At 29.4% G+C, this 12,085-nt stretch overlaps 10 non-coding genes across 10 annotated transcripts; all 10 read left to right on the top strand.

Annotated features, from left to right (window-relative positions):
- Positions 1–1,699: 1,699 nt before the first annotated feature.
- On the top strand, positions 1,700–1,771 carry TRNAG-UCC. The gene has a single exon. It is a non-coding gene; the product is annotated as a tRNA-Gly (tRNA).
- Positions 1,772–2,366: 595 nt separating this feature from the next.
- Positions 2,367–2,439, top strand: TRNAG-UCC. The gene has a single exon. It is a non-coding gene; the product is annotated as a tRNA-Gly (tRNA).
- Positions 2,440–3,788: 1,349 nt separating this feature from the next.
- TRNAG-UCC lies at positions 3,789–3,860 on the top strand. The gene has a single exon. It is a non-coding gene; the product is annotated as a tRNA-Gly (tRNA).
- Positions 3,861–5,211: 1,351 nt separating this feature from the next.
- TRNAG-UCC lies at positions 5,212–5,283 on the top strand. Its single transcript has one exon. It is a non-coding gene; the product is annotated as a tRNA-Gly (tRNA).
- Positions 5,284–5,958: 675 nt separating this feature from the next.
- On the top strand, positions 5,959–6,029 carry TRNAG-UCC. The gene has a single exon. It is a non-coding gene; the product is annotated as a tRNA-Gly (tRNA).
- Positions 6,030–6,704: 675 nt separating this feature from the next.
- TRNAG-UCC lies at positions 6,705–6,776 on the top strand. Its single transcript has one exon. It is a non-coding gene; the product is annotated as a tRNA-Gly (tRNA).
- Positions 6,777–7,451: 675 nt separating this feature from the next.
- Positions 7,452–7,523, top strand: TRNAG-UCC. Its single transcript has one exon. It is a non-coding gene; the product is annotated as a tRNA-Gly (tRNA).
- A 678-nt stretch (positions 7,524–8,201) lies between these two features.
- Positions 8,202–8,273, top strand: TRNAG-UCC. The gene has a single exon. It is a non-coding gene; the product is annotated as a tRNA-Gly (tRNA).
- Positions 8,274–10,423: 2,150 nt separating this feature from the next.
- On the top strand, positions 10,424–10,495 carry TRNAG-UCC. Its single transcript has one exon. It is a non-coding gene; the product is annotated as a tRNA-Gly (tRNA).
- Positions 10,496–11,172: 677 nt separating this feature from the next.
- Positions 11,173–11,244, top strand: TRNAG-UCC. Its single transcript has one exon. It is a non-coding gene; the product is annotated as a tRNA-Gly (tRNA).
- Positions 11,245–12,085: the final 841 nt, after the last annotated feature.

The raw sequence follows: 12,085 nt of genomic DNA, 5'->3' as shown, positions 1-12,085 counted from the left end.
TCAGTGTATACTTTTGTAAAAAATATTCTGTTAATTATTTATTGTTTTTAACTTACTCATTGAATTTCATAAGAAGGTCTTTGGTTTGAACCTAAGGAAGACAAACAAGATGAAATATTGCATTGAATCCAAGAATTGTTTAAGGATATGCGCTTAGGCCTCACCTAGATATAGAGATTCGAAAATTACATAATTCATATTCTCATAACATTATGACATTCCCGGTTGAGAATGTAAATGTCATAGCGTTATAAAAAGAAAGTACCATATAATGAAATTGTGTTTGTAGTCCAACGGTTAGGATAATTGCCTTCCAAGCAATAGACGCGGGTTCAACTCCCGGCAAACGCATTACCTTTGCATTCGTTAAGCCTCTCGAATTAGCCTAGAGCATAATTTCGTTAAGTTTTGCTTCTCGATTTAAGCAACCCTAAGGACTAAACTCTCTTCAAATTTAATAATTTATTATATAAATTCAATTTTATATATATTTTTTTAAAATAAAATTTATATTCACACTTCCATTAAACAAACTTTTATATTTTACCAGTTTGTAATTTTGATATCAATTTATTATTCACCTCTTAATATTTTTAAAAATATCTACTAAAACAAGTTGGTTCAATCGGTTGTTGAAACTTGAAATGAAAGCTTTGTATTATTTTGATTTTTGTAATTTTTATTATTTGTTTATACATTACCCTCTATTATATCACTTACTTTTTCATAAATACACATGGACCCCGTCAGTGTATACTTTTGTAAAAATTTTCTGTTAATTATTTATTGTTTTTTAACTTACTCATTGAATTTCATAAGAAGGTCTTTGGTTCAAACCTAAGGAAGACAAACAAGAAGAAATATTGCATTGAATCCAAGGATTGTTTAAGGATATGCGTTTAGGCCTCACCTAGAAATAGGGATTCGAAAATTACATAATTCATATTCTCAATAACATTATGACATTCCCGGTTGAGAATGTAGATGTCATAGCGTTATACAAAGAAAGTACCATATAATGAAATTGCGTTTGTAGTCCAAACGGTTAGGATAATTGCCTTCCAAGCAATAGACCTGGGTTCAAACTCCCGGCAAACGCATTACCTTTGCATTCGTTAAGGCCTCTCGAATTACGCAAACCAAACATGCAGCCCTAGAGCTTAATTTCGTTAAGTTTCGCTTCTCGATTTAAGCAACCTTATGGACTAAACTCTTTTTAATTTTACCAGTTTGTAATTTTGATATCAATTTATTCACCTCTTAATATTTTTAAAATATCTACTAAAACAAGTTGTTCAATCGGTTGTTGAAACTTGAAATGAAAGTTTCGTATTATTTGATTTTGTAATTTTTATTATTGTTTTCTACATTACCCTCTATTATATCACTTACTTTTTAATAATACACATGGACCCCGTCAGTGTATACTTTTGTAAAAAATATTCTGTTAATTATTTATTGTTTTTAACTTACTCATTGAATTTCATAAGAAAGTCTTTGGTTCGAACCATAAGGAAGACAAACAAGATGAAATATTGCATTGAATCCAAGAATTGTTTAAGGATATGCGTTTAGGCCTCACCTAGAAATAGGGATTCGAAAATTACGATAATTCATATTCTCAATAACATTATGACATTCCCGGTTGAGAATGTAGATGTCATAGCGTTATACAAAGAAAGTACCATATAATGAAATTGCGTTTGTAGTCCAACGGTTAGGATAATTGCCTTCCAAGCAATAGACCTGGGTTCGACTCCTGGCAAACGCATTACCATTGCATTCGTTAAGCCTTCGAATTAGCAAAAACATGCAGCCCTAGAGCTTAATTTCGTTAAGTTTCGCTTCTCGATTTAAGCAACCTTATGGACTAAACTCTTTTATATTTTACCAGTTTGTAATTTGATATCAATTTATTCACCTCTTAATATTTTTAAAATATCTACTAAAACAAGTTGGTTCAATCGGTTGTTGAAACTTGAAATTGAAAGCTTCGTATTATTTTGATTTTTGTAATTTTTATTATTTGTTTATACATTACCCTCTATTATATCACTTACTTTTTCATAAATACACATGGACCCCGTCAGTGTATACTTTTGTAAAAAATATTCTGTTAATTATTTATTGTTTTTAACTTACTCATTGAATTTCATAAGAAGGTCTTTGGTTCGAACCTAAGGAAGACAAACAAGATGAAATATTGCATTGAATCCAAGAATTGTTTAAGGATATGCGCTTAGGCCTCACCTAGATATAGAGATTCGAAAATTACATAATTCATATTCTCAATAACATTATGACATTCCCGGTTGAGAATGTAAATGTCATAGCGTTATACAAAGAAAGTACCATATAATGAAATTGTGTTTGTAGTCCAACAGGTTAGGATAATTGCCTTCCAAGCAATAGACCCGGGTTCAACTCCCGGCAAACGCATTACCTTTGCATTCGTTAAGCCTCTCGAATTAGCCCTAGAGCATAATTTCGTTAAGTTTTGCTTCTCGATTTAAGCAACCCTATGGACTAAACTCTTTTCAAATTTAATAATTTATTATATAAATTCCATTTTATATATATTTTTTTAAATAAAATTTATATTCACACTTCTATTAAACAAACTTTTATATTTTACCAGTTTGTAATTTTGATATCAATTTATTCACCTCTTAATATTTTTAAAATATCTACTAAAACAAGTTGGTTCAATCGGTTGTTGAAACTTGAAATGAAAGCTTCGTATTATTTTGATTTTTGTAATTTTTATTATTTGTTTATACATTACCCTCTATTATATCACTTACTTTTTCATAAATACACATGGACCCCGTCAGTGTATACTTTTGTAAAAAATATTCTGTTAATTATTTATTGTTTTTAACTTACTCATTGAATTTCATAAGAAGGTCTTTGGTTCAAACCTAAGGGAAGACAAACAAGAAGAAATATTGCATTGAATCCAAGGATTGTTTAAGGATATGCGTTTAGGCCTCACCTAGAAATAGGGATTCGAAAATTACATAATTCATATTCTCAATAACATTATGACATTCCCGGTTGAGAATGTAGATGTCATAGCGTTATACAAAGAAAGTACCATATAATGAAATTGCGTTTGTAGTACCAACGGTTAGGATAATTGCCTTCCAAGCAATAGACCTGGGTTCGAACTCCCGGCAAACGCATTACCTTTGCATTCGTTAAGCCTCTCGAATTAACGCAAACCAAACATGCAGCCCCTAGAGCTTTAATTTCGTTAAGTTTCGCTTCTCGATTTAAGCAACCTTATGGACTAAACTCTTTTATATTTTACCAGTTTGTAATTTTGATATCAATTTATTCACCTCTTAATATTTTTAAAATATCTACTAAAACAAGTTTGTTCAATCGGTTGTTGAAACTTGAAATGAAAGTTTCGTATTATTTGATTTTTGTAATTTTTATTATTTTTTTCTACATTACCCTCTATTATATCACTTACTTTTTAATAAATATACATGGACCCCTTCAGTGTATACTTTTGTAACAAAATATTCTGTTAATTATTTATTGTTTTTAACTTACTCATTGAATTTCATAAGAAGGTCTTTGGTTCGAACCTAAGGAAGACAAACAAGATGAAATATTGCATTGAATCCAAGAATTGTTTAAGGATATGCGCTTAGGCCTCACCTAGATATAGAGATTCGAAAATTACATAATTCATATTCTCAATAACATTATGACATTCCCGGTTGAGAATGTAAATGTCATAGCGTTATAAAAAGAAAGTACCATATAATGAAATTGCGTTTGTAGTCCAACGGTTAGGATAATTGCCTTCCAAGCAATAGACCCGGGTTCAACTCCCGGCAAACGCATTACCTTTGCATTCGTTAAGCCTCTCGAATTAAGCAAGCCGTAGAGCGTAATTTCGTTAAGTTTTGCTTCTCGATTTAAGCAACCCTATGGACTAAACTCTTTTCAAATTTAATAATTTATTATATAAATTCCATTTATATATATATTTTTTAAATAAAATTTATATTCACACTTCTATTAAACAAACTTTTATATTTTACCAGTTTGTAATTTTGATATCAATTTATTCACCTCTTAATATTTTTAAAATATCTACTAAAACAAGTTGGTTCAATCGGTTGTTGAAACTTGAAATGAAAGCTTCGTATTATTTTGATTTTTGTAATTTTTATTATTTGTTTATACATTACCCTCTATTATATCACTTACTTTTTCATAAATACACATGGACCCCGTCAGTGTATACTTTTGTAAAAAATATTCTGTTAATTATTTATTGTTTTTAACTTACTCATTGAATTTCATAAGAAGGTCTTTGGTTCAAACCTAAGGAAGACAAACAAGAAGAAATATTGCATTGAATCCAAGAATTGTTTAAGGATATGCGTTTAGGCCTCACCTAGAAATAGGGATTCGAAAATTACATAATTCATATTCTCAATAACATTATGACATTCCCGGTTGAGAATGTAGATGTCATAGCGTTATACAAAGAAAGTACCATATAATGAAATTGCGTTTGTAGTACCAACGGTTAGGATAATTGCCTTCCAAGCAATAGACCTGGGTTCGACTCCCGGCAAACGCATTACCTTTGCATTCGTTAAGCCTCTCGAATTACGCAAACCAAACATGCAGCCCCTAGAGCTTAATTTCGTTAAGTTTGGCTTCTCGATTTAAGCAACCTTATGGACTAAACTCTTTTATATTTTACCAGTTTGTAATTTTGATATCAATTTATTCACCTCTTAATATTTTTAAAATATCTACTAAAACAAGTTGTTTCAATCGGTTGTTGAAACTTGAAATGAAAGCTTCGTATTATTTTGATTTTTGTAATTTTTATTATTTTTTTATACATTACCCTCTATTATATCACTTACTTTTTCATAAATACACATGGACCCCGTCAGTGTATACTTTTGTAAAAAATATTCTGTTAATTATTTATTGTTTTTAACTTACTCATTGAATTTCATAAGAAGGTCTTTGGTTCGAACCTAAGGAAGACAAACAAGATGAAATATTGCATTGAATCCAAGAATTGTTTAAGGATATGCGTCTTAGGCCTCACCTAGATATAGAGATTCGAAAATTACATAATTCATATTCTCAATAACATTATGACATTCCCGGTTGAGAATGTAAATGTCATAGCGTTATACAAAGAAAGTACCATATAATGAAATTGCGTTTGTAGTCCAACGGTTAGGATAATTGCCTTCCAAGCAATAGACCCGGGTTCAACTCCCGGCAAACGCATTACCTTTGCATTCGTTAAGCCTCTCGAATTAGCCCGTAGAGCATAATTTCGTTAAGTTTTGCTTCTCGATTTAAGCAACCCTATGGACTAAACTCTTTTCAAATTTAATAATTTATTATATAAATTCCATTTTATATATATATTTTTTAAATAAAATTTATATTCACACTTCTATTAAACAAACTTTTATATTTTACCAGTTTGTAATTTTGATATCAATTTATTCACCTCTTAATATTTTTAAAATATCTACTAAAACAAGTTGGTTCAATCGGTTGTTGAAACTTGAAATGAAAGCTTCGTATTATTTTGATTTTTGTAATTTTTATTATTTGTTTATACATTACCCTCTATTATATCACTTACTTTTTCATAAATACACATGGACCCCGTGCAGTGTATACTTTTGTAAAAAATATTCTGTTAATTATTTATTGTTTTAACTTACTCATTGAATTTCATAAGAAGGTCTTTGGTTCGAACCTAAGGAAGACAAACAAGATGAAATATTGCATTGAATCCAAGAATTGTTTAAGGATATGCGCTTTAGGCCTCACCTAGATATAGGAGATTCGAAAATTACATAATTCATATTCTCAATAACATTATGACATTCCCGGTTGAGAATGTAAATGTCATAGCGTTATACAAAGAAAGTACCATATAATGAAATTGCGTTTGTAGTCCAACGGTTAGGATAATTGCCTTCCAAGCAATAGACCGGGTTCAACTCCCGGCAAACGCATTACCTTTGCATTCGTTAAGCCTCTCGAATTAAGCAAGCCGTAGAGCGTAATTTCGTTAAGTTTTGCTTCTCGATTTAAGCAACCCTATGGACTAAACTCTTTTCAAATTTAATAATTTATTATATAAATTCCATTTATATATATATTTTTAAATAAAATTTATATTCACACTTCTATTAAACAAACTTTTATATTTTACCAGTTTGTAATTTTGATATCAATTTATTCACCTCTTAATATTTTTAAAATATCAACTAAAACAAGTTGGTTCAATCGGTTGTTGAAACTTGAAATGAAAGCTTCGTATTATTTTGATTTTTGTAATTTTTATTATTTTTTTATACATTACCCTCTATTATATCACTTACTTTTTCATAAATACACATGGACCCCGTCAGTGTATACTTTTGTAAAAAATATTCTGTTAATTATTTATTGTTTTTAACTTACTCATTGAATTTCATAAGAAGGTCTTTGGTTCAAACCTAAGGAAGACAAACAAGAAGAAATATTGCATTGAATCCAAGAATTGTTTAAGGATATGCGTTTAGGCCTCACCTAGAAATAGGGATTCGAAAATTACATAATTCATATTCTCAATAACATTATGACATTCCCGGTTGAGAATGTAAATGTCATAGCGTTATACAAAGAAAGTACCATATAATGAAATTGCGTTTGTAGTCCAACGGTTAGGATAATTGCCTTCCAAGCAATAGACCCGGGTTCAACTCCCGGCAAACGCATTACCTTTGCATTCGTTAAGCCTCTCGAATTAGCCCTAGAGCATAATTTCGTTAAGTTTTGCTTCTCGATTTAAGCAAACCCTATGGACTAAACTCTTTTCAAATTTAATAATTTATTATATAAATTCCATTATATATATATATTTTTTAAATAAAATTTATATTCACACTTCTATTAAACAAACTTTTATATTTTACCAGTTTGTAATTTTGATATCAATTTATTCACCTCTTAATATTTTTAAAATATCTACTAAAACAAGTTGGTTCAATCGGTTGTTGAAACTTGAAATGAAAGCTTTCGTATTATTTTGATTTTTGTAATTTTTATTATTTGTTTTATACATTACCCTCTATTATATCACTTACTTTTTCATAAATACACATGGACCCCGTCAGTGTATACTTTTGTAAAAAATATTCTGTTAATTATTTATTGTTTTTAACTTACTCATTGAATTTCATAAGAAGGTCTTTGGTTCGAACCTAAGGAAGACAAACAAGATGAAATATTGCATTGAATCCAAGAATTGTTTAAGGATATGCGCTTAGGCCTCACCTAGATATAGAGATTCGAAAATTACATAATTCATATTCTCAATAACATTATGACATTCCCGGTTGAGAATGTAAATGTCATAGCGTTATACAAAGAAAGTACCATATAATGAAATTGTGTTTGTAGTCCAACGGTTAGGATAATTGCCTTCCAAGCAATAGACCCGGGTTCAACTCCCGGCAAACGCATTACCTTTGCATTCGTTAAGCCTCTCGAATTAAGCAAGCCGTAGAGCGTAATTTCGTTAAGTTTTGCTTCTCGATTTAAGCAACCCTATGGACTAAACTCTTTTCAATTTAATAATTTATTATATAAATTCCAATTTTATATATATTTTTTAAATAAAATTTATATTCACACTTCTATTAAACAAACTTTTATATTTTACCAGTTTGTAATTTTGATATCAATTTATTCACCTCTTAATATTTTTAAAATATCAACTAAAACAAGTTGGTTCAATCGGTTGTTGAAACTTGAAATGAATAGCTTCGTATTATTTTGATTTTTGTAATTTTTATTATTTTTTTATACATTACCCTCTATTATATCACTTACTTTTTCATAAATACACATGGACCCCGTCAGTGTATTACTTTTGTAAAAAATATTCTGTTAATTATTTATTGTTTTTAACTTACTCATTGAATTTCATAAGAAGGTCTTTGGTTCAAACCTAAGGAAGACAAACAAGAAGAAATATTGCATTGAATCCAAGAATTGTTTAAGGATATGCGTTTAGGCCTCACCTAGAATATAGGGATTCGAAAATTACATAATTCATATTCTCAATAACATTATGACATTCCCGGTTGAGAATGTAAATGTCATAGCGTTATACAAAGAAAGTACCATATAATGAAATTGCGTTTGTAGTCCAACGGTTAGGATAATTGCCTTCCAAGCAATAGACCCTGGTTCAACTCCCGGCAAACGCATTACCTTTGCATTCGTTAAGCCTCTCGAATTAGCCCTAGAGCAAACATTTGTTAGTTTTGCTTCTCGATTTAAGCAAGCCCTATGGACTAACTCTTTTCAATTTAATATTTATTATATAAATTCCATTATATATATATTTTTTTATAAAATTTATATTCACATTCTATTAAACAAACTTTTATATTTTACCAGTTTGTAATTTTGATATCAATTTATTCACCTCTTAATATTTTTAAAAATATCTACTAAAACAAGTTGGTTCAATCGGTTGTTGAAACTTGAAATGAAAGCTTTCGTATTATTTTGATTTTTGTAATTTTTATTATTTGTTTATACATTACCCTCTATTATATCACTTACTTTTTCATAAATACACATGGACCCCGTCAGTGTATACTTTTGTAAAAAATATTCTGTTAATTATTTATTGTTTTTAACTTACTCATTGAATTTCATAAGAAGGTCTTTGGTTCGAAACCTAAGGAAGACAAACAAGAAGAAATATTGCATTGAATCCAAGGAATTGTTTACGGATATGCGTTTAGGCCTCACCTAAGAAATAGGGATTCGAAAATTACATAATTCATATTCTCAATAACATTATGACATTCCCGGGTTGAGAATGTAGATGTCATAGCGTTATACAAAGAAGTATATATAGTAAAGCGTTTGTAGTCAATGGTTAAGAAAATTGGTTTGTAGTCCAATGTCATAGCGTTATACAAAGAAAGTACCATATAATGAAATTGCGTTTGTAGTCCAACGGTTAGGATAATTGCCTTCCAAGCAATAGACACGGGGTTAACTCCGGCAAACGCATTACCTTTGCATTCGTTAAGCCTCTCGTTAAGGTTTTGGCTTCTCGATTTCAGCAACCTATGGACTAAACTCTTTTAAAATTTAATAATTTATTATATAAATTCCATTTTATATATATTTTTTTAAATAAAATTTATATTCACACTTCTATTAAACAAACTTTTATATTTTCACCAGTTTGTAATTATGATATCAATTTATTCCCCTCTTAATAATTTTAAAATATCTAACTAAAACAAGTTTTTTCAATCGGTTGTTGAAACTTGAAATGAAAGCTTCGTATTATTTTGATTTTTTGTAATTTTTATTATTTTTTTTCTACATTACCCTCTATTATATCACTTAATTTTTAATAAATATCACATGGACCCCTTCAGTGTATACTTTTGTAACAAAATATTCTGTTTAATTATTTATTGTTTTTAACTTACTCATTGAATTTTCATAAGAAGGTCTTTGGTTCAAACCTAGGGAAGACAAACAAGAAGAAATATTGCATTGAATCCAAGAATTGTTTAAGGATATGCGTTTAGGCCTCACCTAGAAATAGGGATTCGAAAATTACATAATTCATATTCTCAATAACATTATGACATTCCCGGTTGAGAATGTAGATGTCATAGCATTATACAAAGAAAGTACCATATAATGAAGTTGCGTTTGTTGACCAACAGTTAGGATAATTGCCTTCCAAGCAATAGACCTTGGTTCGACTCCCGGCAAACGCATTACCTTTGCATTCGTTAAGCCTCTCGAATTAAGCAAACCAAACATGCAGCCCCAGAGCTTAATTTCGTTAAGTTTGGCTTCTCGAGTTTAAGCAACCTTCTGGACTAAACTCTTTTATATTTTACCAGTTTGTAATTTTGATATCAATTTATTCACCTCTTAATATTTTTAAAATATCTACTAAAACAAGTTTGTTCAATCGGTTGTTGAAACTTGAAATGAAAGTTTCGTATTACTTGATTTTTGTAATTTTTATTATTTTTTTCTACATTACCCTCTATTATATCACTTACTTTTTAATAAATATACATGGACCCCTTCATTGTATACTTTTGTAACAAAATATTCTGTTAATTATTTATTGTTTTTAACTTACTCATTGAATTTCATAAGAAGGTCTTTGTATCGAACCTAAGGAAGACAAACAAGATGAAATATTGCATTGAATCCAAGAATTGTTTAAGGATATGCCGCTTAGGCCTCACCTAGATATAGAGATTCGAAAATTACATAATTCATATTCTCAATAACATTATGACATTCCCGGTTGAGAATGTAAATGTCATAGCGTTATAAAAAGAAAGTACCATATAATGAAATTGCGTTTGTAGTCCAACGGTTAGGATAATTGCCTTCCAAGCAATAGACCCGGGTTCAACTCCCGACAAACGCATTACCTTTGCATTCGTTAAGCCTCTCGAAATAAGCAAGCCGTAGAGCGTAATTGTCGTTAAGTTTTGCTTCTCGATTTAAGCAACCCTATGGACTAAACTCTTTTCAAATTTAATAATTTATTATATAAATTCCATTTTATATATATATTTTTTAAATAAAATTTATATTCACACTTCTATTAAACAAATTTTATATTTTACCAGTTTCTAATTTTGATATCAATTTATTCACCTCTTAATATTTTTAAAATATCTACTAAAACAAGTTGGTTCAATTGGTTGTTGAAACTTGAAATGAAAGCTTCGTATTATTTTGATTTTTGTAATTTTTATTATTTTTTTATACATTACCCTCTATTATATCACTTACTTTTTCATAAATACACATGGACCCCGTCAGTGTATACTTTTGTAAAAAATATTCTGTTAATTATTTATTGTTTTTAACTTACTCATTGAATTTCATAAGAAGGTCTTTGGTTCAAACCTAAGGAAGACAAACAAGATGAAATATTGCATTGAATCCAAGAATTGTTTAAGGATATGCGTTTAGGCCTCACCTAGAAATAGGGATTCGAAAATTACATAATTCATATTCTCAATAACATTATGACATTCCCGGTTGAGAATGTAGATGTCATAGCGTTATACAAAGAAAGTACCATATAATGAAATTGCGTTTGTAGTCCAACGATTAGGATAATTGCCTTCCAAGCAATAGGCCTGGGTTCGACTCCCGGCAAACGCATTTACCTTTGCATTCCGTTAAGCCTCTCGAATTAAGCAAACCAAACATGCAGCCCAGAGCTTAATTTCGTTAAGTTTCGCTTTAGTCCCTAATGGACTAAACTCTTTTATATTTTACCAGTTTGTAATTTTGATATCAATTTATTCACCTCTTAATATTTTTAAAATATCTACTAAAACAAGTTTGTTTCAATCGGTTGTTGAAACTTGAAATGAAAGTTTCGTATTACTTGATTTTTGTAATTTTTATTATTTTTTTCTACATTACCCTCTATTATATCACTTACTTTTTAATAATATACATGGACCCCTTCAGTGTATACTTTTGTAACAAAATATTCTGTTAATTATTTGTTATTTTTAACTTACTCATTGAATTTCATAAGATGGTCTTTGGTTCAAACCTAAGGAAGACAAACAAGATGAAATATTGCATTGAATCCAAGAATTGTTTAAGGATATGCGCTTAGGCCTCACCTAGATATAGAGATTCGAAAATTACATAATTCATATTCTCAATAACATTATGACATTCCCAGTTGAGAATGTAAATGTAATAACGTTATACAAAGAAAGTACATATAATGAAATTGCGTTTGTAGAACGGGTTCAAGTCCCGCAAACGCATTACCTTTGCATTCGTTAAGCCTCTCGTTAAGTTTTTCTCGATTTCAGCAACCTATGGACTAAACTCTTTTAAAATTTAATAATTTATTATATAAATTCCATTTTATATATATTTTTTTAAATAAAATTTATATTCACACTTCTATTAAACAAACTTTTATATTTTACCAGTTTGTAATTTGATATCAATTTATTCACCTCTTAATAATTTAAAA

The sequence above is a fragment of the Ipomoea nil genome, unplaced genomic scaffold (assembly GCF_001879475.1).
Source record: "Ipomoea nil cultivar Tokyo-kokei standard unplaced genomic scaffold, Asagao_1.1 scaffold1934, whole genome shotgun sequence".
Taxonomy (NCBI): Eukaryota; Viridiplantae; Streptophyta; class Magnoliopsida; order Solanales; family Convolvulaceae; genus Ipomoea; species Ipomoea nil.
Note: the sequence above shows the minus strand (reverse complement) of the source record. Positions and strands in the feature narration are given on the sequence as shown.